Raw genomic sequence first — 23,811 nt, 5'->3', positions numbered from 1 at the left:
GAGCTGGTGTGTTTTGGGAAGCACAGTGTTTTTCCATGTTACTGACATGGCTTTTGGAGAGTGATCTTCGCACATGTTTTTGCGGGTCCAGTCCACGGTACCTTGACAGAATTTGCAAAACACCTTATCGCCGGAGGCATAAAAGTCATTAGGATACTGCTCTGCTCTGAATTTAGGGTTTATTGCAGAATTTCTTAGCTTCTTGACGAAGTTAACACCGAAGCAGCCAGATGCTTGGACACTGCTGCATGTAACACGCTGTAGTGTCCCCGGTCATGTTTGCTTTGCACCAAACGTTCCATCTCCTCCCGAAAACAGAATTTCAGTCCAGATAAGGCCAAATTCTGCAATATTCCACATTTCCAATTCTGGACATTTCCATACCAAAATATGGGAGAAAGCACCTTTTGGTAGCGAAATATAATGAATGTGACAACCTACCGATGTGACAACCATCCCTCTTCTCCCCTACTAAAGAGAGTTAAACAGTACTAGTGTTAAACACTATTTACAACCAGTGAAATTCTGAGGGCTCAGAGTGCACACTGGACGCTCTGACCAAAGAGTCAGTTTATCAGAGCGGAGCAGATTTTCAGAGTGACATCACCATTGTGATAAATGATGGTTAGGCCTTTGTGTTTTCCTCAGTGAGGGCAGAGCAGAGCAGAGCAGAACCAAAACAGCCTGGGAATCCACTCCAGTCGATTATCACAACTTTGATCCCACGATAGATTAGTCGTCATAATTACAGGAACGAGTGGTGGGCGTCATGTTAGTTAGGCGTTTAATGCAGGCTTTTGACCAAACGTTTTCTAAATGATCTGTAATGCTATGGCGTCGTCTCTCAAGACACACTGTTCCGCTAGCGAGTAGAGACACCAACAATAAGATTTCCGGTGGGACTTTTTCCAAAATAAAAGAACTCTCCATAAGAAGCACACGTTTTTTCCCCCAAAAAATAATTGTAATACTTCAATTCAAACAATAAACTAAGCTAATACAAATGAAGCAAGCAGTAGAATGGTTGTTCACATCAGAAGCGTATTTCTCCTCTTGCTCTTTTATAATTACACTTAGAGCTGATCTTTATTAGGGGTAAAGTGGTCCGCACACGGCGGGCGGCGGCCGACCGACGTCGCCTGGCGATGCGATCGTCTGTCGCTCAACGACAATCGTCTGGCGACTGGCGTTATCTTTTTTCCTAGCCGCATTTCTCGGAGACGCTCTCTGATTGGCCACTGACATGTTTGCCCAAGCGCGTGACGAGCTGTGTCTTTGCCCATTTCCGCGTCGAACAGCCTGCAAACTACCTGGCGTTCTATCGCCATGCTCTAGTCTAGTCTATTAGACACTATTGTCTAAGACAAACTCTAACCTTAATGCCAATGTACAGTTTCTACGCCAAATGTATATACACTCCTTTTCTGGACACTTTTGTATCACAAACAGTACTGTATTTGCAAATCTGATATGTCATAAATGTATAGATGTAGCAGTACTGTCTATCTGTATGTCATGTATGTCATATATGTTATGATGAATTGAAAATGGGGGACCCTGATGTAAACAAGACGAAAGTCTTTCTCTGGTCTGCATCCCCTTAACAATTGTATGTATAGAGCTGTACTGTACTGTACCCATTCTGCAATCTGTTAATAAACTTTTCAATCAATTCAATCAATCAATCAAGGGATTCTCTTTTGTCGGTCAGCAGCGTTTTGTACTTGCTGAAGCTTCTCTCTGTATAATTATTTTTGAAGTTTAAATATCAACATTATCTGGCCATCCTCAGTAAATACTATCAAACTTTCCAAAGACGCACGCACACACACACAGAAAGGGATAATGGCTTATATGAACTATCCAGTTCATATATCAACTTATATCAACTATCCAGTTCGTTTTTATAGTGTAACGTTTGGTTACTTGAAGGAGAGAGAGAGACTGAGACTTGTTACGCGCGGCGCTAGGTCAGTCTCGGAATTGTCTGGGAATGGATTTGGAACGTTACTGTGATTAAAGCAAACTTTAATAAAAATAAATGGTAATGGTAGGGGAAACACTGGGTTTGGTTGGTGTGCTGGACCCAAGTGCAGGCCAAAACGGATAGACGAGAGGCAGGTGTTGATTCTCAAACAAAGGATATTCTTTTATTGTAAAAAGTGCAAGGCGTACACCAGGGGCGGGGCTAGGGGGTGGCTACTTGGGCTCAAGCCCCGAATGTTTTCTGAAAAGCCCCGAATCTATTTAATCTTTATTTTTTTTTAGACAATTCATCATTATTACATGAAAATATGTTTGCACCAGATTTAGCAGAAGCTAATTTCCATCTGTGGTATATCCAGCTGCTAACTGTATTTGAGTGAGTTAAGTCTTGGTGTCATGGTAGACTCAGCTTTAAGCTTTAAATCACAATCAACAAGTTGACAAAAACTTAATTCTTCCACCTTAGAAACATAGCTAAAGTACGGCCATTTATAAATCAAAAGGACGCTGAAAACCAGATCCATGCCTTTATCTCAAGCCAACTCGACTACTGTAATGCACTCCTTACCGGCCTCCCGAAGAAATACGATGATAACTATTTTATTGCAATGCACTATTGCATTATTTTATTCTATTTGACTAACTATTTTATTGTACTGCACTATTTTACTTTGTATCAGTGAATCATAGACGCCTGGCCATAAGAGCATTCGGAGCATCTCTGCTCTCCCACTATTGAACTTGGGGGAGCAAAGGTATGCTCTTGCTCCACCACTTTTTGATCATATGAATATATAAATCTAACCATAACTACGTTATGGTTAACTGAGTTTTATAGTAAAAAGAGCAGCTTTATTGGTCAAGATTGAAGGCTCTATATTGCAGGAAATTGCACATACAGGTTAATTAAATAAAAAAAAAAACACCCCTTGCCTGCAAAAAAAAATAAAAAAATTCAAATAAAAAAAATAAAAAAAACGCTGGCACCTATATGGGCTAAGCCCCGGATCTCCTATAATCCTAAATCCGCCCCTGGCGTACACGCCGACAACGGCGTACTAAATAAAGGGGAGAATTCAAGTCTCCAAAAACACGCTATAGCATAACACATTAACTGAACTGTATAATAAATGGGGAAAGCAAAGGGGAGAAAACGCTGTCTCCAAAATACATAAAAAAGAAACAAGTCGGGCAACGGTGCTACATAAGCACACCATAACGCCATACAAATGATAAGCAATGACATGGTAATCAAAGTGGCACGATAGCGAACAAACTTATCCTCTGTGGCAAGGAGCGATAAGGCTTTAACAAGAATACATAGTACTACTCACGGCAAGGTTCAGTGATCGACTGACAGTCTCAATAGTAACAAGGAAGAGCATATAAAGCCCCCCTACCAGGTGCCAATGAATGCAATCAGGGCAGACAGACAGGTTTAAGTTTAAGTTTAAGTTTAAGTTTATTTGGATCCCCATTAGCCACAGCAGTGCTGGGGCTATTCTTCCTGGGGTCCATAACACATAAAATACAGTTACAGACGTATACACTCACAACATTTACATGTCATACAGACAATTAAAACAACAATAAAAACCCTTATACACTCATAACATTTACATGACATACAGACCATTAAAACAACAATAAAAACCCTTATACACTCACAACATTTACATGTCATACAGACAATTAAAACAACAATAAAAACCCTAATCAAATTCATAATACAAGATAAAAATATATACGCCTTATGAATTCATAATACAATACAATAATACCTACTCATAATTAATTCATAATACAATACAGCATAATATACTATTTAGCTTTTACATACATTATCTATGTTCATATCAGCCAATTATACAATATTTTAATAATATATCCCTATCAGACACATGCCTTTTCATCCATATATACCTATCTCTTTATCAGACACATACATTTTCATTTACGTACACACTATCTATTAGGGAATGTCAATTTCTTTGGTTGAAAATGTTGTTTTACCACGATTTTGAAACAGCATTTACTATTCTCCTGCTTAACATGTCTGGGAAGAGAGTTCCATTCCTGCATACCACGGAACATGACAGTTCGCTTCATTGCATTCGACCTCACTTTTGGAAGTGTAAAACCTCGTGCAGAAGCATGTCTGGTGGAATGGTTGTGTCTGTCAAGACTTATTGATAAATTGTTATATAAAATTGAGGGGATCTTTGTAACAAGAATATTCCTAGTGAATACAAGGAGTGAGCAGAGTAATTTATGTTTGACAAGTAACCAAGTTAAACAACTGTGCATCGCTGCAACATTAGTTCTGTACTCACAGCGAAGCGCTATACGTGCTGCTTTGTTTTGTACCATTTTTTTTTTTTTTTTTTTTTTTATTATTGCAAAACAAAACTTATTAAAAGTCAGTACTCAACACACAATGTATAATGAAACTTTCAGTAAAGGTGGTTAAAATATATGCAAGTACAGAAACAGGATAAAACAAAAATAGTCAATAATAACATTTTAACCGTATACAGTGTATATCCAGCGAAGTTACAATTATATAAATGTTAGTATATAATATACCCCTAATACCTATTTTCTAAAACCCTACACACATATGCTCCAGCTCAAACCCCCCCCTCCCGGACCCCCTCTTGGATAGTACCACCATTATCCCTCACTCCTAACCAGACATCACCATTATAGGCTAGCTTTTATTCTCTCCACCACTTCTAACCACATTGACATTTTGGATTCATTGAGCCCCAGAATTCTTGCTGTAGATATTTCTTGATATATCACATCGAGATATGTAAGAAACCACACTTTCCGGCACATTTTTTCCGGTTGAAACCAACGTGATGCGATCAGTTTTTTAGCTACTGTGATACCCGATAAAACCAATCTTTTTAGTTGTGGATTCACTGCAAACTCAAAAACATCATTCAATAGCAATACCGCGGGGTGTACAGGTATATTCCAAAATACGAGTATTGATAATTGTTGGGACACATCTTTCCAGAATGCCTTAACTGGTGGGCAGTCCCAATACATGTGCATAAATGTTCCTTCGTCCCCATTTGTACATTGGGAGCATTTGGAGTCTTGTATAAGCCCCATTTTGCACAGCCTTATAGGAGTCAAGTATGTCCTGTGAATATAGTTCAGATTGATTTGTTGATGATCCGGGTTCCTTGATGTAAGTCGGACATTTGCCCAGGCTCCTTGCCAATCAAAGTCATTTTCCAGGTCTGGTATATCCCTCCTCCAGACATTGTCTAGTTGAAGGGTTTCATATGAGGACGTTAGTAATTGGTAATAAAAACCTGATACAAAACCTCCCAATGTATCTCTTTCATAGAAAAATTTGTGGTATCTGTGGTGTTCAATTGGTATGTGTAATGGAACACCGTGAGATCTCATACAAAGTCGTAACTGTATGTAAAAAAGCCATGTGGACTCGGTGAGGTTAAACTTTATGCATATTTCGACATAACTACAGAGGCCCTTGTTATTAAAAATATCCCCTAATGAGTGTATGCCTCTTTCTTCCCATATAGGGAATCTTATAGGTCGTTTTCCCATTAAGAGAGCATTGTTATTGAATATGGGAGTGTGATTATGCCATACTTGAGGGTTAGGAAATTTCCTTTGTGTTTCCCGCCATGTCCTGATTGCATGGGTTATTATTGGGCCAAATTCTCGCTCACAATGCTTGATTGAAAGTTTAGTGTATGCTATGTCTTTCAATCTCTGTGGGGCTACTATGTTTTCTTCTAATTTTCTCCAAGATACCAAAGCCTCGGGGTCAAACCATATCTTCTTCAATGGTCTTAATGTGAAGGCATTAAAATATTGTAAAAAATCTGGGACTGCCATGCCACCGTCTGCTTTATTTCTCTGTGCGGTGGATCTTTTTATGCGAGGTGGTTTGTTATTCCAAATAAATTTGTATGTGGAGGTTTGTAATCTTTTCCAGTAGCCCTCTGGAGGAGGTAACGGAAGCATTGAGCTGAAGAAATTGATTCTTGGTAATACATCCATCTTAACTATTGATACCCTTGCCTGTACTGAGTTTTTAAGTTTTGCCCACCTGTCCAGGTCGTCCTTGATTTTGTTCTGTATTTTTGTGTAATTGTGCTTCACCGTTTGTCTTATGGTGGGAAATATTTCCACACCCAAGCATCTGAAATGTTTGACCATGGGTATCGCACCTGGGAGGGTTGTCTCTTTTTTTGCACTGGTGTTAAGAGGAAGAAAAGCCGACTTAGGCCAATTTATTTTAAATCCCGATAAATCACCAAAGTTCTCTATCAACTTGAGTATAAACGGCAATGTGTTGTTGGGGTTTTGCATGAACAATATTACGTCGTCCGCATATAAACTAATTTTATGATGTGTGCCCTTGATTACTATTGGTTCTATGTGTTGGGATTGTCTTATAAATTGTGCTAAAGGTTCTAATGATAGATCGAATAGTCCGGGACTAAGAGGGCAACCTTGTCTGGCTGAGCGTGATACCGGAAAGATATCGGAGATGAATGTGCCTGTTGTAATCCTGGCCGATGGGTCCTTGTATAGTACTTTAATCATATCAATGAAACCTTTTCCTAACCCCATCCTTTCCAATACTGCCCATAGAAACGACCATTCCAACCTGTCAAATGCTTTCATAGCATCCAGGGATAGTATCGCCTTAGGTGTGATGTCCTCTTTGTCTGTATCTAGTATGTGCAGTATTCGCCTTATGTTATCATTGATCAGGCGACCTTTTATGAAGCCTGTTTGGTCCGGATGAACTAAAGACGTCATATGCTTTTGCAATCTGATGGCTAATATCTTAGAGTACAGTTTGACATCGGTTCCGAGGAGGCTTAAAGGACGGTAACTACCGCATTCAGTGGGGTCTTTGTCTTTTTTGTGAAGAACTGAAATGAGTGCGGTATTTTGGTGTTCAATGAAGCTTCCCTCTTTGACTGAGTATAAGATCATATTTAGTAATAAGGGTCCAAATATGTCCCAGCAAGAAATGTACATTTCTGATGGGATACCGTCAATTCCCGGAGCTTTGCCGTTTTTCATTCCGGATATGGCCTTCTTGAGTTCTTCTAATGTGATCGGTACTTCTAACTGTTTAGCGTCTTCATCCGTAAGTTTAGGGAGAGTAATTTGATTAAGATATGTGTCTAATTTGTCTTGATCAAAGGTCGTTTCTGAGTTATATAAATCGGAGTAGAATTCTTTGAATGTATCGTTTATTATTTTGGGTTCTGTTACTAGAGCTTGTTGTTTCCTAATGGCAGTTATATCTGCAAATTTTGCATTAATTCTTAGTCGCATGGCTAATAGGTGACTAGGTTTAGAACCTTGGAAGTACTGCTGTTGTCTAGTGCTGCGTATTTGCAATTCCGATTTTTGTCTGTACATTGCTTTGATCTCTGTCTTTAGAATGTTAACTTGGTTATCTAGTCTAGTAGAGTTGTTGTATTTTAAAGAATTAAAAAGCGTTGAGTAAAGCGTTTCCATTTCAGACAGTTTTGTGTTTTGATTTTTGCGCAATATGGAGGTAAATCTATCCGAGAAATCCTTGATCATATTCTTTACCGACATCCATAATATTCTGGGATCTTGCACCGAGTTAGCATTATCTTGTAGGAATACTGTGAGAGCTTCTTTAATTTGTGTAATGAATTCCTTGTTGTTAAGCAGCATCGAATTAAAACGCCATCTTGGGGCCCGGGTAGATAGTGTACCAAATGTTGCTTTCAGGATTAAGTAGCAGTGATCTGATAGCGCATTGGGTGTCATTTCCACTTCATATTTATCAAATATTCTCGGGGATGCAAAGACGTAATCAATTCTGGATAGTGTGTTGTGTCTCGCCGAACGACAGGAGTACTTGCGGGTCATGGGGTTAAGTGAACGCCATAAATCAGTTACTCCTGTTGATTTCGACCAATCTTTTAATGCTTTAGATGAATTCTTTTGTTCGCTGGAGAAGGAAAGGTAAGTTTTGTCCATCCTTGGGTTCCAAATGGCATTAAAATCCGCACCTATTATATATGAGTACTCGGGATGGTTTAACATTTCTCCTGTTAGTGAAGTGAAGAAACCCACTTCGTACAAATTCGGGGCATATACCGCTGCCAATGCAATTTTCCTGTTATTGTGTATAATCCTAGCTATAGTTATGCGCCCCTCAGCATCCGACCATACCCCTTTCAATTCGATATTTAATTTGCGTCTGACGACTATGGCTACCCCTCTAGTTCTCGTAGCAAAAGAAGAGTGACTAATATTATGGTATATGTTATCCGCTAACGTATTTATGTCTCCCTCTAAAATGTGCGTTTCGCTTAATAGAGCCACGTCCACATGTTCTTTTTTCATCAGTGTAAGCACGCTTTTGCGCTTGTGTTGTTTGTTTATCCCACCGGTGTTCCATACCATTATATTCAAACTAGCCATAGTCTATGCATGTTTTCGTGTAGTTTTTGGTAATGTTTCTGGAGTATGAAGCTACAATAGATGCACATCCAATTAATGAGGTCCCGTTGAGAGCTGAGCTTAAAAACATATATATATACAAATAAAAATCCCCTATTTTCCCCTCACCCAGAAAGTCGAACATGCCTGTGTTCCAAGAACACATCCTCCGCAATTGACTTTCTCCCATGGTCCACCGGATTGCCCAAACTGAGCATTGTAATCCTAATTTTCCTATGCTCATTGCCATAGGATCTAACATTTCCATTCTATTGCAATAGAATGTCGCTTTTGGTCTTGCACCTTCCCTTACTGTAATGAAGTATTGTGATAAATAACCTAAAGATAAAAATAAAAAATAAAATAAAAAAAGAGAATAAACCTTTATCGACATATTCCTTTGAACCCTCCACCAACGTGTGGGGGGAAAAAAAAGGAAAAGATTGTAGAGCAATATTGACACCTTAATGTGAAGAACATTGGAAAAGAATAATGTAAGTTAAAATATATTTAAAAAATATAGAGTAATATTGACACCTTAATGTGAAGAACATTGGAAAAGAACAATGTAAGTTAAAATATATTTAAAAAATATAGAGTAATGAGAAGAAAAAATTAAATAAAATAAAAATCAATGGAAAGATATAGATAAGGAATAAGAGATAAATAATTATCAACGTGGAGAAGCCACTAGAACCGATTTAACTGATTAGATAAGATAGAAAAGCAGCGCCTTTTAGCGCTTCAATGTGCCTTTAATGGAGTGATTACTTAAATTGTTAGAATAACCTTGCTGTGCTCATACGTTTATGTGTGGTTAATTTTAAAGTATTATTAAGGACTGATTGCACTTCATTTAATTTATTATCTGCTATGTGTATGCACACCGAATGTTATTGTTAGAGTTGTATGCTTCGTTGTCATGTTGCCTTATATTCTAGAAGGTTGTAGAATATACTAGTGCCTAGACTATTTTACATTCCAGAATGATCTAAGAGACCCAGGGCATTTGAGCGATAAACCCAGAATATTCCAGATAGATCTTTTTGCATTGATATTTATTTGTCCCCTCAGAGACCAGAGACTGAAATTATAATGTATTATGAATCGTATTATACCCAGTACACTTTGTTATAGACGACTTGCATATCGTTTGCTACTTTGATGAACACAACAATGTCATTCCAACACTGGTGGAATGACCTCATTGATGAACACAATAAAGTCATTCCAACACTGGTATATATTTAGATAGAGGCTTAACTGATTCCGGCATTTTCGTCATGCTTTGGGTTATTTGCTGCATTTTGATTCAGGAAATCCTCAGCTTCAAAGGGTGTAAATGGACCTGACCTGCGGCCGTTATTGCCCAAGAATGATAACAGCGCCGGATATGCTAGCCTTGGCTTGTAGCCGGCTTTGTACAGCTTTTGCATCACATCTTTGTATGGTTGACGTCGGATGATGGCCTCTCTGCTCAAATCTTCGTAGATAAATATTGGTTTATCACCATACTTCAGCTTCCCACGTTGGTTGCGAGCATATTTGATGATGTCATCCCTTGTTGTAGTTTTCCGCAGAGTGACAATGATGACTCTCGGCCCGTTGATACTTTGCCCCTGGGAACCAATTCTGTAAACTTGTTCCACTTCTGGCACTTTGTTTGGATCGGAGTTTTCCAAAATCGTTGATAACTCTTTTGGAAAGTTGATGTCTTCGCAGTTCACTGCTTCATCAAGCCCCACAATGCGGATGTTATTCCGCCTGTGGTAACGATGGGTTTCTAGTTGCCTCTCCATCACTTCGTTTTTAAGCAATTTTATTTCCCTCCGATATTCCTCTTTAGCTCTTTCCATCTCTTCTCCCATCTCTGTCAAACCACCTTCGTTCGCTTTGATTGCTTTTGTGTTTTCTGTCACCGAAATCTCCACTGTCGTGATTCGCGCGGACTGCAAAGCGATCGCTCTCATAACCTCTTCGAATTTAGTATCGATGTGTTCAGCGTGTGCGACCAACTGTTCTTCTACGTGTGCTTTGAAAGCGACCATCTGTTCTTTTATCAGGGTAGTCAGAGAGTAGAAGTCGGGCTGTGCAACTGAACTGCTTGTGTCAGTTGATGTTGTTGGAGCAGTGAGGGATCCGATGGATGATTTTGCTATTATCTTCTCAAAATCGCCTGCTTTTTCCTTCACGGTATTTTTTTCTGATGTTCCTGTTATGTTGTCATCTGTTGTCTCCCTCTCGGGGACAATTGTCTTTGGTCCCTGTGTATTCTCCTCTATATTCCCCGCGTCGGGGCTCACCAACGGATCTGCCACAGCGTCGCCTGTCATTGTCTTTGATCGAGTTTCAATCTGCGCCGTTAGCTTTGCCGTTTCTTGTTTCTTTCCCGTCTTTTCCTTATCCCTAACCATGTTGTCTTTTGATATAGTTAGTAGAAGGTCTTATCAATACATACGATGTGGTCTAGTCTCTTTTGGTGCTGTCCAAATAAGGTTTTTAAACGAAATTAACGATAACGGGAGCGGAGCTGTAACCAATTGCGTGCGCTACATATTGCAGCTAAACCGGAAGTTTTTGTACCATTTGTAATTTTTTCAGTTTATTCGTTGTTACATTCGACCATACTGCAGGACAATAGTCAAGATTTGACAAAACCAGAGCTTGAATGACCTGTTTGATAGAATTTAGTGGTAACAAATGAGCACATCTTTTAACAACAGAAATCCCTCTTCCCATTTTCACTACTATATTGTTTATATGGTGTGACCATGACAATTTACTGTCTAATGTTACCCCTAGGAGTTTAGTCTCCTGGACTTGATTAATTACCACATCACTTATCAAAAGTTTCAAGACTGGGTTCGTTCTTAGAGTATGGTTTGAACCGAAAATGATGCTACTTGTCTTTGATATGTTTAGAACTAGTTTGTTATTCTTTATCCATTCCATCACTGATTGCAACTCTGCCTTTAGGACCGTATTTAATTCATTGGCTGTTGAGGCTGATGTGTAAATCGTTGAATCATCCGCATACATAGAAATATAGGACTTATTTAGGACAAGAGGCATGTCATTTGTAAATATGGTGTAGAGCAAAGGCCCAAGGCAACTTCCTTGGGGTACTCCACACCTTACCGTTTTAACTTCTGAGTAACTCCCATTAAAAAAAACTATTTGTTTCCGGTTTGCTAAATAAGTTTGCATCCAAGATAGTGCAGATGAGGAGAAACCGTAACATTCAAGTTTTTTAAGTAAGAATTTGTGATCTATGATGTCGAATGCTGCAGTAAAATCAAGCAAGACAGCTCCAACCATTTTCTTTTTATCTATCTCTTTCAGCCAATCATCCGTCATTTGGGTTAAAGCAGTCGCTGTTGAATGTCCTTCACGATATGCATGTTGAAAATCAGTGGTCAATGTGTTAAAAGAAAAGTAGCTTTTAATCTGTTCACTTACTATTCTTTCCATCAGTTTACTCAAAACTGGCAGTAAACTTATGGGACGACTATTAGATCCTGAGAATGGCAATTTCAAATTTTTTGGCAGTGGTATTACTTTGGCAGTTTTCCACTGTTGCGGATACAAACATTCACTAAAGGATTGATTTATAATATGACAGATAGCAGGGGCAATTAAATCAGGGACCAATTTCAGAAGTTTCCCGTCAAGACCGTCAACACCTGGTGGTTTGTTTTTAGTGGTACTTAACATATGTTCTACATTACTTATAGTCACACTATCAAAATTAAATTGACAATTGGTCAATTACCACCAGGTAACGCTTGGGCTTGATTGATTGATTGATTGAAAACTTTATTAACAGATTGCAGAATGGGTACAATACAGTACAGCTCAATACACACAATTGTTAAGGGGATGCAGACCAAAGAAAGACTTTCGTCTTGTTTACATCAGAGTCCCCTATTTTCAATTCATCAGGACATATATGGGCAGGAGGGGTGGGGGGGGGACACTGTACAACTGTACAAGCAAAACTGTACATTGGAATATTGACAACCATACTTGGTCATTTACTGTACATTGGAGGGGGTTGGGTTAGGACATTTACATGGGCCAGTTTAGAATTGCAGTCTCCCGTAGGTGTTCTTTGAGAGTGTTTTTGAAAGTGGGTAGTGATTCACATTCCTTTACAGCTTTGGGTAGGGCGTTCCACATTGATGTGGCATAATTACGAAACGTGTTTAGTCCCTTGTTTGAGCCGAATCTGGGTTTAACATGATTTGTGGAGCTCCCTCTGGTGTTGTGATCGTGGTATTCACTGACCTTTGGGAAGCAAAACCCCAAATGTTACAAAATACTATGAATAGATGCATTATGGGACCAACAGTGGTTATTTAAATTACAATGAACAACTATTTAGAGATTAAAGTGGTTATTTAATAGTGATCATTATATCAAGCACCATTTGTCCGAACAGAAATGGAAAAGAAAGCTTTTAGGTTTTCTGCACCTACTGGTGGTGGGCTGGCTGTGATTCACCGGGCTGACTTCCTGGTTAAAGAACTCCCAGTACCCACTGTCACCTCCACTGAGTGTGTGGCTTTCTTACTACCTGGGCCTGGCTACACCACTCCAGGTAGTCCTCATCTACCGCCCCCCCAAAGCCTCCACTACCTTCATGTCTGACCTATCCGAGCTCCTCACCACTGTCTGCACCACCTACTCCTCCACACTCCTGCTCCTCCACACTCCGCAGCCATTGATCTCCTTTCTCTATTGGACTGCTTTAATATCACACAGCACATCATAGGTCCCATCCACACCAAAGGCCATGCTTTAGATCTTGTATGATCCACTGGTACAACCCCAACTGATATACAGTGTCTTGACCTATAGCTGTGTCTGACCACCATACTGTTCTGTTCACTATTCCTGCTACCCTACCCAAGCTACGAGATGCACACACCATCACCTACAGGTATACAAAAAAGTTAGTGCACCAGCCCTCACCAACCTGCTAACCACCCACCTGGCTTCAGCTCCCCCCAGCACCCTGGTGGATGATATGGTTTCCCACTACAACTCCGCCCTATCTCTCAGCCTAGACTGTGTGGCCAGGTTCAGCTCCAACTCCATAGTGAAGTTTGCGGACGACACAGTGGTGGTGGGGCTGATTTCTAACAATGACGAGAAGGCCTATCGAGAGGAGGTTGATGAACTGGCACGCTGGTGCCGGGATAACAGCCTACTCCTGAACATTGGTAAAACCAAAGAGCTGATTGTGGATTTTAGGAGAATACAGCAGGGGACACACACACCACTGTGGATAAATGGGGCTATCGTGGACAGGGTGAGCAGTTTCAAGTACCTGGGAGTCCACATCACAGAGGACCTGACGTGGTCAACACACATAGATTCTGTGGTGAAAAAGGCGAAACAGCGCCTCTATCACCTGAGATAGCTAAGGAAGTTCAGAGTATCGGGGAAGATACTCCACTCCTTCTATTCCGGGGCTGTAGAGATCATTCTGACTGGAAACATCACTGCCTGGTTTGTAAACAGCACGGCACAGGACAGGAAGGCACTCCAGAGAGTGGTGCGCTCAGCAGAGCGTACTACGGGTATTGCACTACCACCCCTGCAGGACTTATATAAAAGGAGGTGCAAATCCAGAGCCTGCAGAATAATGAAAGACCCCCACCACCCCAACAACAGCCTGTCCAAGCTGCTGCGGTCAGGCAAGCGCCTACAGTCACATGCTGCAAGAACAGAGAGACTCCGGCTCAGCTTCTTCCCCCAGGCCATCAGAACACTGAACAATGAACTCTCCACTCACAAGTACACATGAGCACACACAGACACACACACACACGCACACATACACACACAAAACACTCATGCAGCAACCGCTAAAGATAGATAGATAGATAGGTTTAAAAATCACTAAACAATCACTTTAAAAATGTCACTTTAAAAAATGGAAAGTCACTTTAAAGGAATCACTAAACAATCACTTTAAAAATGTCACTTAAAAAAATGGAAAGTCACTTTAAAGGAAGGAGGTACTGTATAATATAGTTTAGATACATTTAAGAGTTAAAATTGTAAATTGCATATTGTATAGTAGTGTATATAGGAACCAGTTTCTCAGGAACTGAAATGTCTTTTTTTATCATGCATATCTTGTGTCTTACCTATAAAAAAAAATTCTATGCCTATTTTTATTATTGTATTTTGCACAATCAATGCGGGCATGACCACCCGCATTTCACTGTATGCCCTGGCATGTATGTGACAAATAAACCTCGTGATTCTTGATTCTTGTCCCCATCATAACCCGGACTGTCACCTACACCCGTCCTGCCCCTGAACTTCGCACCTTGAAAGCTGTTGGCCGCCAGCTGGCGAGGCGCCGCAATAAATCCGGCCTTACTGTCCATCACAAGGCCTACAAAGACCATGTGGGACGGTATAAGGATGCCTTGGCCAATGCCAAGTCTTTATACTACTCCACCCTCATCACCAACCAGCAAAACCACCCCAAACGACCATTTTACGACCATCAACCGCCTGCTCTCCCCCATTGTCACCCCTCACCCTTCAGATGCCACCGACCTACCCACAAAATTCCAGGACTTCTTTCAGGGTAAAGTGGATTCCATCTACCACCATCTCTCAATCCCCCCCCCCCCCCCCCCCCCTCCCACTAAAAATTCAATGTGTGATGGCGTGGGGGTGCTGGGCACTACACCTCCCCTGCTCTTAATCCGCTCCCTCTCCTCCTTTGCACCTGTCGACGCTCTCCAGGTGGCTAAGCTGGTCACCAAGGCCAAGGCCAAGGCCTCCACCTGCTCCCTTTACCCCTTACCCACAGCCCTGGTCAAAGCCGGCCTACCTGCCGTGTGCCCTACCATCATGGGAATAATTAATTCCTCCCTGGAATCGGGGTACCCTCTAGGTTCAAGACAGCATCAGTCACGCCCATCCTGAAGAAGCCTGGTCTGGACCCAGATGACCTTAGGAATTACCGGCCGATCTCCAACCTTCCTTTCCTAAGCAAGATCCTGGAAAGAGCAGTGGCTGCCAAACTGCACCAACACCTGTCCAACCATGAGCTCTATGAACCCTTTCAATCTGGCTTCAGGAAACACCACAGCACGAGACTGCCCTCACCAAGGTCACCAACGACCTCTTCATTGCCACCGATTCCAGTCACATCAGCCTCCTCATCCTCCTGGATCGGCCTTTGACACGGTCTCCCACTCCATTCTCCTCAACCGCCTCTCTGACCACCTGGGTGTTACTGGGACTGCTCTCACCTGGTTCGAGTCCTACCTCACTGACCGAAAACAGTCCATCTCCATCTGCAACTCCACCTCCACCCCTGCCCTAGTCAACCAAGGTGTGCCGCAGGGTTCCGTTCTTGGTCCACTCCTCTTTACACCGCTTGGTCACCCATTCGTCACATCATCCGGAAACATGGTCTCAATTTCCACTCCTACGCTGATGACACTCAGCTCTACATCAGCACCTCACCCTCCACTCCTCTCCCCCCACAGCACCTCGTCAACTGCCTCCTTGACATCAAGGCCTGGATGTCATCTGTTACGAAGGTAAGAGATATTTGAGTTCCAGTAGTGGTGGCAAGTAATGAGACGGAGAGGTGGTATAGCTCTTTGAACAATTGAATCCTCTTTAATAGTAGAATTCAGAGCAGGCAGGAACACAGGCAGACGTAGGACGTCAACTGAGAGCAACACAAATGAATATAAACTAAGTAATAGGAAACAAGGCAAGGAACAAGTACCGCCGCACTAGTCCTGGTACCGTCGAGAACTGGGTCTGAGAATGGTGAAGAGCCGACGAGGAACAGAAGAAAACAAGAGTTACTTAAGGTCAGCATTCCCGACATTCCACACGTTCCACAGAGTGACAGCCAATCACAGGTGACAAACAATAATGCAATAAGAGAGGGAAAGTGACAGGTGACAGAATGGTAGCCCGGCTCTCAGGTCTAAGAAGACCAGAGAACCCAGAACGTTACAGTCATCCAATTTCCTGAAGCTAAATAGCAAGAAGACTGAGCTCATGGTTGTGGCCAAGCAGTCACTGCTCCGGAAGGTTGGAGATTTCCTCCTTGAAGTGCATGGATGGCTGCCTAATCCACCCTTCCCCAGAAGTCCACAACCTGGGTGTCATACTGGACTCCACCCTCTCATTTCATTCCCACATAAAAACAATAATCAGCTTTTTTCCATCTCAGGAAAATTTCCAGACTCCGGCCATCTCTCCCCGACTCTGTAGCAGAGACTCTCATTCACGCTTTTGTCACCTCCCGTCTCGACTACGCAAACTCTGTCCTCATAGGGCTACCCAGCAATGCGCTGAACAGGCTACAATACGTAAAAAATTCTGCTGCTAGGGTTCTCACCCGCACCAAGTCCTGGCACCACATCACCCTCACCCTCATCCACCTCCACTGGCTTCCAGTCAAGTCCTGCATCAATTTCAAGATCCTCCTCATCACCTACAAAGCCCTTCACTCCCTTGCTCCCTGGTACCTAGCTGACCTCTTCCATCCCTACATCCCGCCCCGGAGGCTGCGGTCCTCTGACTCCGGTCTCCTCTCCATTCCCACCACCAACATGGGGACTGTTGCTCCCAGAGCCTTCTCTGTTGCCGCACCCACCCTCTGGAACTCACTCCCTCCAAACATCCGTACTGCTACATCCCTGCACTCCTTCAAATCCCAACTCAAAACCCACCTCTTCACCAAATTTGTAAATGACTCTGCCTGATTTGCCTTTTTCTTTTCATTCTTTCTTTCCTTTTGATTATTATTTTGTTGTTGTTACGTTGTTCCCTGTTCCTTCCCTTAGCTGCCCCCTCCTGTTACGTAAGCGCCTTGGGTCTCTTGAAAGGCGCTATATACATTTAAAATATTATTATTATTATTATTATTATTATTATTATTATTATTATTATTACTGCATGGAACAATCTCCAGTCCGATCTGAAGATTCAAAGCTTGGTAACACTGAATGTATTTAAGGCTATGGTGAAGCCTATTGTAACCACATTTTCTGTGTGCAAATATTTTATCTGACCATTTTGTAACGTTACTTTTATCTGTAATGTCTATGTGTGTATTTTGAAACTTTGTGTTGCTGCTATTCTTGGCCATGGTCTCCCTTGTAAAAGAGATCCTGGATCTCAATTGGGATAAACCTGGTTAAATAAAGGCTAAATAAAAAAAAGGCACCATTTTGTCCACAAAGCCCGCATTTTCAGAGTGTTCCCAATACAGGGAATACAGCATGATCCATATGAAATTAATTAAAGGAATCTGGAATAATATGCAAAAAAGCATGAAGCCCACACTGTATGAACACTGATTAGAACCCGTCCACACTCCGTGTAAGACCACATACACTATGCATTGTCGCTCCAAATTAGAGGCTCTCTCATTATTTCCAGGCCCGTATTCATCCTACCGATATACGGCATCTGTCTGTTTCCTCTTTTCTCTTGTTTAATCCACCTGTCGCCTTGTTCTGCCCTTCTGCTCAGGTGACTGTGAGATAATTACAGAGATTTACATTGTCTTACAGGAAATTGGAGGACTTAGCCCAGGGGTGATGTGGGCAATCATTACCCTGATCAGCACTCAACCATTGATTTGTAGAGTCTCTCACCAATTAGCCCCTCTGTCTGCCTAGCTACAGAGAGCTCCGTTCATTAGCAAAGGACACGTATGAGGGAAGGTGTGAGCAGACGGGCGCAATTTACAAGAACTGGAATACATAATTTTTTATTCAGTTATTTGAGCTGTAGCTGTAGGTCCACTATATTCTAATGTTCCAACACCGTGATTGAGCGTTCTCTTCGCCTTGTAATAAAGACATTTGAGTCCATTTATTTTCTTTTACAAAGCAAGACAAGCGCCAGGAGACCACCACACACACAAGCAGTCTAGCAACCACAGCCCTGCTCCAACTTGCCGCCCTGCACTGGCAGCAGTTAATTGGCCCCAAAGGATTATGGGGTGGGGGGTGGGGGTGGCTGTGTATGTTGCTGCTGTATCCCATAATCTCCAGTGGGTGGGTGGGGGTGTTGCTATGGGGACAGAGGGGAAGGGGGAGCGAGGCATACCAATTATTACCTGCATCTTATTACACAACACACCTGTTTGGCTGGGCCCGCTGGCTCGGGTCAACACTCTAGTCTATTTAGTCTGACATCACCGATGGGGCGAGAGTCGCTCGTCGCCGTGGAGATGGGTAGAGGTGCAGCGCAACGCAGAGAATCTATATCAGGATTTCTTTTGGGGACCCCACACTTAATGTATTGCGTAATTTCAACATGGAATAAAGGAATATCAAAATAAAAGCACACGTTTTTGAACTTGATCATGCATATTCATTAGACATTTTTATTAAAGCACTATGTTATCAATACACATTTATAAAACGAGGCATATTTAGCCAGAATATGTTGCCAGAACATAAAAAAAATTAAAAAGATGTATTATTATTATTTTTTACTTGTCACCTACCCGCGACCCCAATTTGGGTCGCAACTCGCAACCCGTAGTTTGAGAACCACTGATCTATATGGACCAGGCCCAAACTGACATCGCTGTGCCTGTAGGAATACAGGTTCACGGATTTTATCTGAGTAGTACAAATACTTTTATTAAATATTTAAACAGGAAGTATTGTACATTTTATAGTGAGATAGTGGAATTGTTATGTTTCGGTTGTATAATTGATGGTCTTACACAATACCTCTGAATGAAGCCGTTGCTTTTTCATCTGCACGTGTGCAACACACACACACACACACTAAAGGCCTCCTCCCTCGTTCTGACCCTCCTCACCCATCAAACACACCCACGGACCGCCTGGTATCAAGTTTCACTAATGAGGGAAGAGAGAGTCATCCACGCTCTGGGACGTTTGGTGTATGTTTAGGAAATTAGTCTAAATGTTGACCTTGAGGTCATCCTTCATTGTGCTCCATGCTAAACAGCACGTCTGCCTCACAGCCAGTCTGAGCATTGTCTCGCCTTTAGAGGGGTTTGTATGTTCAGTTGCCTGCATTATGAGCGGCTATGATAGCAAACCATCTCCAAACACACCTGTCTCTTCTCTTTCTTCCCAAAGACTCTGTTTGGTCTCTGGTATAATTAGCTGCTCACATAATGTGTTTCCTAAGGCCTTATGACGAGGGAACGTGACAATGGTCCTCATTCTCGAATCTAGAGTCATGACTCAACGAGGCATCGTGATGTCTGAAAATAAATAAAAGCACTACACAAACACTGCAAATGACAGTGAATAAAACTCAATCACGCAGATATAGCTATAGTGGAATAGAACGGACCTACATTTTGCTCTCAGCACATCCCATTCCTTTCATGTAGGCTATATATTTAATAATATATATTATAAATCTATAGTTTATTAGCAATGATGCAGTAGCCTGATGCAAGCAGCTTGGTGAGGATGCATACAGAGCTGTGTGCTCCTGGGCAGCTGCAATCAGCGCACACACAATATGGCATATCTACTGCAGCTGGAAGATATCGCTGATAGACAGACCTATTCGCAGAGAGTGATGAGTACCAACCAAGACCAAGGCGTTCTTCATTCAGGGGATCGCAGCTGAGAACACTTTGGCCATTTACAAACACCTTTTCACAAAGGTATCCGCAGGAGTTTCCCCTTATAAACTTCTTACATGGTTATTTACGAGGAATCTTATGAGAATGTTCGAGAATGAGGTCCCAATGACTTTCAGTTCAGTCATGGAAGGACTACCGGATATGTATTTAATTAATATGTGTATTATGAAGTCACTATTATGAATGGCACTAACTTGTTATGAGAGTGGCTAATATCAGGCCTGTTTTTCCTGTAGTTATCAATGTCTCTAGTTATTAATGGAACACGGTAAATGTGCTTAACGTCTTCTCCAAAGTCAGACAAGAAGATAGATACCAACTGTGTGTATTGAGCCATACTGTATTGTACCCATTCTGCAATCTGTTAAATAAAGTTTTCATTCATTCATTCCTCTCTGTGTGTTCAGTAGAAAGCTATCCGGCAGCAAATTAATGGAAGCGGATACAGACTAGCTAGCCTAGCTGTCGGGCCAAAAACAACTCTCCTGGAGTTAATGGTCCATATGGTCCATTTATTTCATTGACATTTAATGAGTTTGAATATGTCCTCCAGTGATGTCCTTGCAGGACACTGTACCCTTGTGTACAGTTCAATGAAATGATGGAGATGAAAAAGTATGTCCCTAATTTCACTGAGCTGTAACACAATACAAAAATGCAGTGTCCTCCAGTCCAATGACATCACTCATTAACTCTCAATAACTATAATACATCAAATTTATATAGTGCTTTTCCGAAGGCTCAAAGACACTTTACAAAACAAACAATACAATTTTAGTAGAGAGAAAATAGTTTAAAAAAATTATATAAAAAGGTGAGAGAGGAAGGAGTTCATGGGTTGAAAGCAAAGGTAAAAAGGTGGGTTTTGAGGGCTTTTTTAAATGATGAGCGAGTGTCTGCATGATAACTGAGAGCCATAACAAAATGAATGTGTGTAAAACTATTCACAGCTACAAGCTAACTGGCTACACTTGCTAGCATGGTAGCTGACACTCAACAACAGTGAAAATAAGTCTGTCAGATCACAACTTGCCACAATTACTTTTATTTACATGATTGCAAATAAACTAAACAATTTTATAGATATTTGTCATCTTCTATGTCTGTTATCTGAACCGTTCATACATCTCTCAGGTGTGCTCTGTTCGAATGGAATCATGTGTTCTTCATTTTAATCGGAGCATCGGACGGAATATACGAATGCACCCAAATCAGAGGTTCTGTATTGAATTCTATGTTACAGAATGCCGTCTGGATAAAAATAGAAGTTTGAGAAGACTGTAATGGAACAACAATGGAACATTCCTTTGAGCAACTCCTAAACATCTAAAAGTTGTTTTAGTCTCACTGGTGCCTATTGACTCTGTGCCAATGTCTATACACCTCTCACGGGTGACGTATCTTCCGGCTGCTCCTGAGTCTTCAGGATCTCTTGCAGCTCTAGGAAAATTAATGGTATTAATAAATCACTCCTAGCCTCGTCTGTGGTCCATGCAGCTGCGGTCCAGTGAACAAAGCCTTCTAATATCCATTTCTCTATCTGATAAGGCAGGGGATTTTTTATTTTAAATGGCAGTTTAAAAAAGGAAAAATTGCTAGTCAACTAGCTTACTATTGCAGATCAGGTCACCAGACGTCACCAGCATTCTGTCAAGATCCAGTCATTAGGGTTAGCAATTTGGCTTTTAAAAACTGGAATGTTAACAAAATATAAAATCCTTTGGTGAAATAAAATGTTCCCATTAATCCCACATGCAGCATCAAGGACCACAACACTGGTAAACAGGAAAGGAAAAGACTGTTCATTTCCACCATAGGCCGGGATTTGTTTACAATCTCATAAGACTTTAAATTGGAATATAGTAGTCTTCTCTGTATATAGACTACTGGACACTTCTGCATATCTGTAGTTAATCATATCTAACAACAGAAATCCTCAAAAGGAACACATTTTCATCTTGCATTATGACTACAACAAGAGTACAATCAGCCTGCATACGTGACCACAGATCTGTCCCACAGAGCGTATCATCAGGCCTGGCTGGATGTGTCTTGAACAGGGTAACAGCAGGTCTTGCTAATGATGCAAGATGTGTTTGTGATGTGCATGGTTCCCCTGGGCTGGCAGGATCAGGTAAAGACACAGCCAGGGCCCTGCCCACAGCCCACTGGGACACCCCTCCTCACATCATCTTGTCCAACACCATACCTATTACTTTCACCTCTATTATACTTCTGAGTTGTAAGCAGGGCTTCGGAATTAAAGGGACAGTCCAGATTTTTAAGAAGCCTTTCTGATCTGAGTCCGCCCTAAAACCACCTGCACCAGTGTTTTGGTTTTTGAGATATTGGAAGCAGAAAATGTTAGTGTTTGTTAGCAATCCATTGTGCAAAGCATGCTAGTGTAACGCTACGTCAAAACACTGGTCCAAGTGCTTTTAAATTTTTTTTGGTATAAAATGATTACTATCCCTTTATAATTATATATTAAGTAAGTACTGTATATTAATAGTACAGTACATGACACCTTCTGTAGTGTGGTACTGAAAGTGTTAACCGTATGTAGTGTGGTACTGAAAGTGTTAACCGTATGTAGTGTGGTAGTGAAAGGTTAACCTTCTGTAGTGTGGTAGTGAAAGGTTAACATTCTGTAGTGTGGTAGTGAAAGGTTAACCTTCTGTAGTGTGGTAGTGAAAGTATTAACCGTATGTATGCTCTGAGTTTCGTAAAAGTCAGTCAAAGCTTACCAAAAGCTCGAGCAGTGAACTCCAAGCCCACGTGACTGAACTCAAACTGCAAAGAAACAGACTAAGAAATTATGTAAACTCCATGATCAAAACTGCAAAAAAGAATTTCATCAATGACAAAACCAGATTTTCGCTCGTCACCAATGCAAGAGGCTGCGGTCTCGACTCCCGGAGAGTCAGCATTGCCTTGGCTTGGGCTGATCGCTATACTAACTCGTTTGGCTGAGTTAGGGGGAGGGAAGCCGTGGGTGGGTCCTGGGCGTTGTGGACAGCGACCCCTACAGTTCGGTCGGGGTGCCTGCACAGCGAGGGTAGGATCTGGAGAAAGGTAGTGTGACCTTCCACACGTTACACTCTCCCGGTGAGAATCTGCGCTGCCAGGCTGGCTGCCGGCTGGCTGCACATGTGTCGGAGGAAAGCATGTGACAGTCTCCGGCCTCCCGGACCAACAGTAGAGGGGGGTGCGCAACAACCAGGAAGGGGGTTGGGAATTGGCATAACGACTAACAGTGGGATGGGAGAAAAATCGGAAAAAGGAGGGGGGAAAAGATAATAAAAAAAAATTATAAAACAGATTTTCAAATATAAACATAAAGACAGATAACACGCTCATCACAGACAAGCTGGATGTGGCCAATTACTTAAACATTTTCTTCACAAACATAGCCACAACACTGGTAAATAAACTACCCTCCCACTCAGGGCATTTTGGGGTAGAACACATCCTAGCCTACTACAATAACCTAGGGGTCCGCAAAGACTATTTCAAACTAGAAATGGTAACAGCTGAGGTACTAAAAAAACTGAGAGCCCTCCAACCTAACAAGGCCACTGGCCATGACAATATCCCCTCCAAATTCCTCAGAGACTTAGCAGCCGCCATCACCCCAGTCATCACACACATAATAAACCTCTCCATAAAACAGGGACACGTACCCA

This window comes from Notolepis coatsorum, assembly GCF_963971535.1.
Source record: "Notolepis coatsorum genome assembly, chromosome: 17".
NCBI lineage: Eukaryota > Metazoa > Chordata > Actinopteri > Aulopiformes > Paralepididae > Notolepis > Notolepis coatsorum.
Note: the sequence above shows the minus strand (reverse complement) of the source record.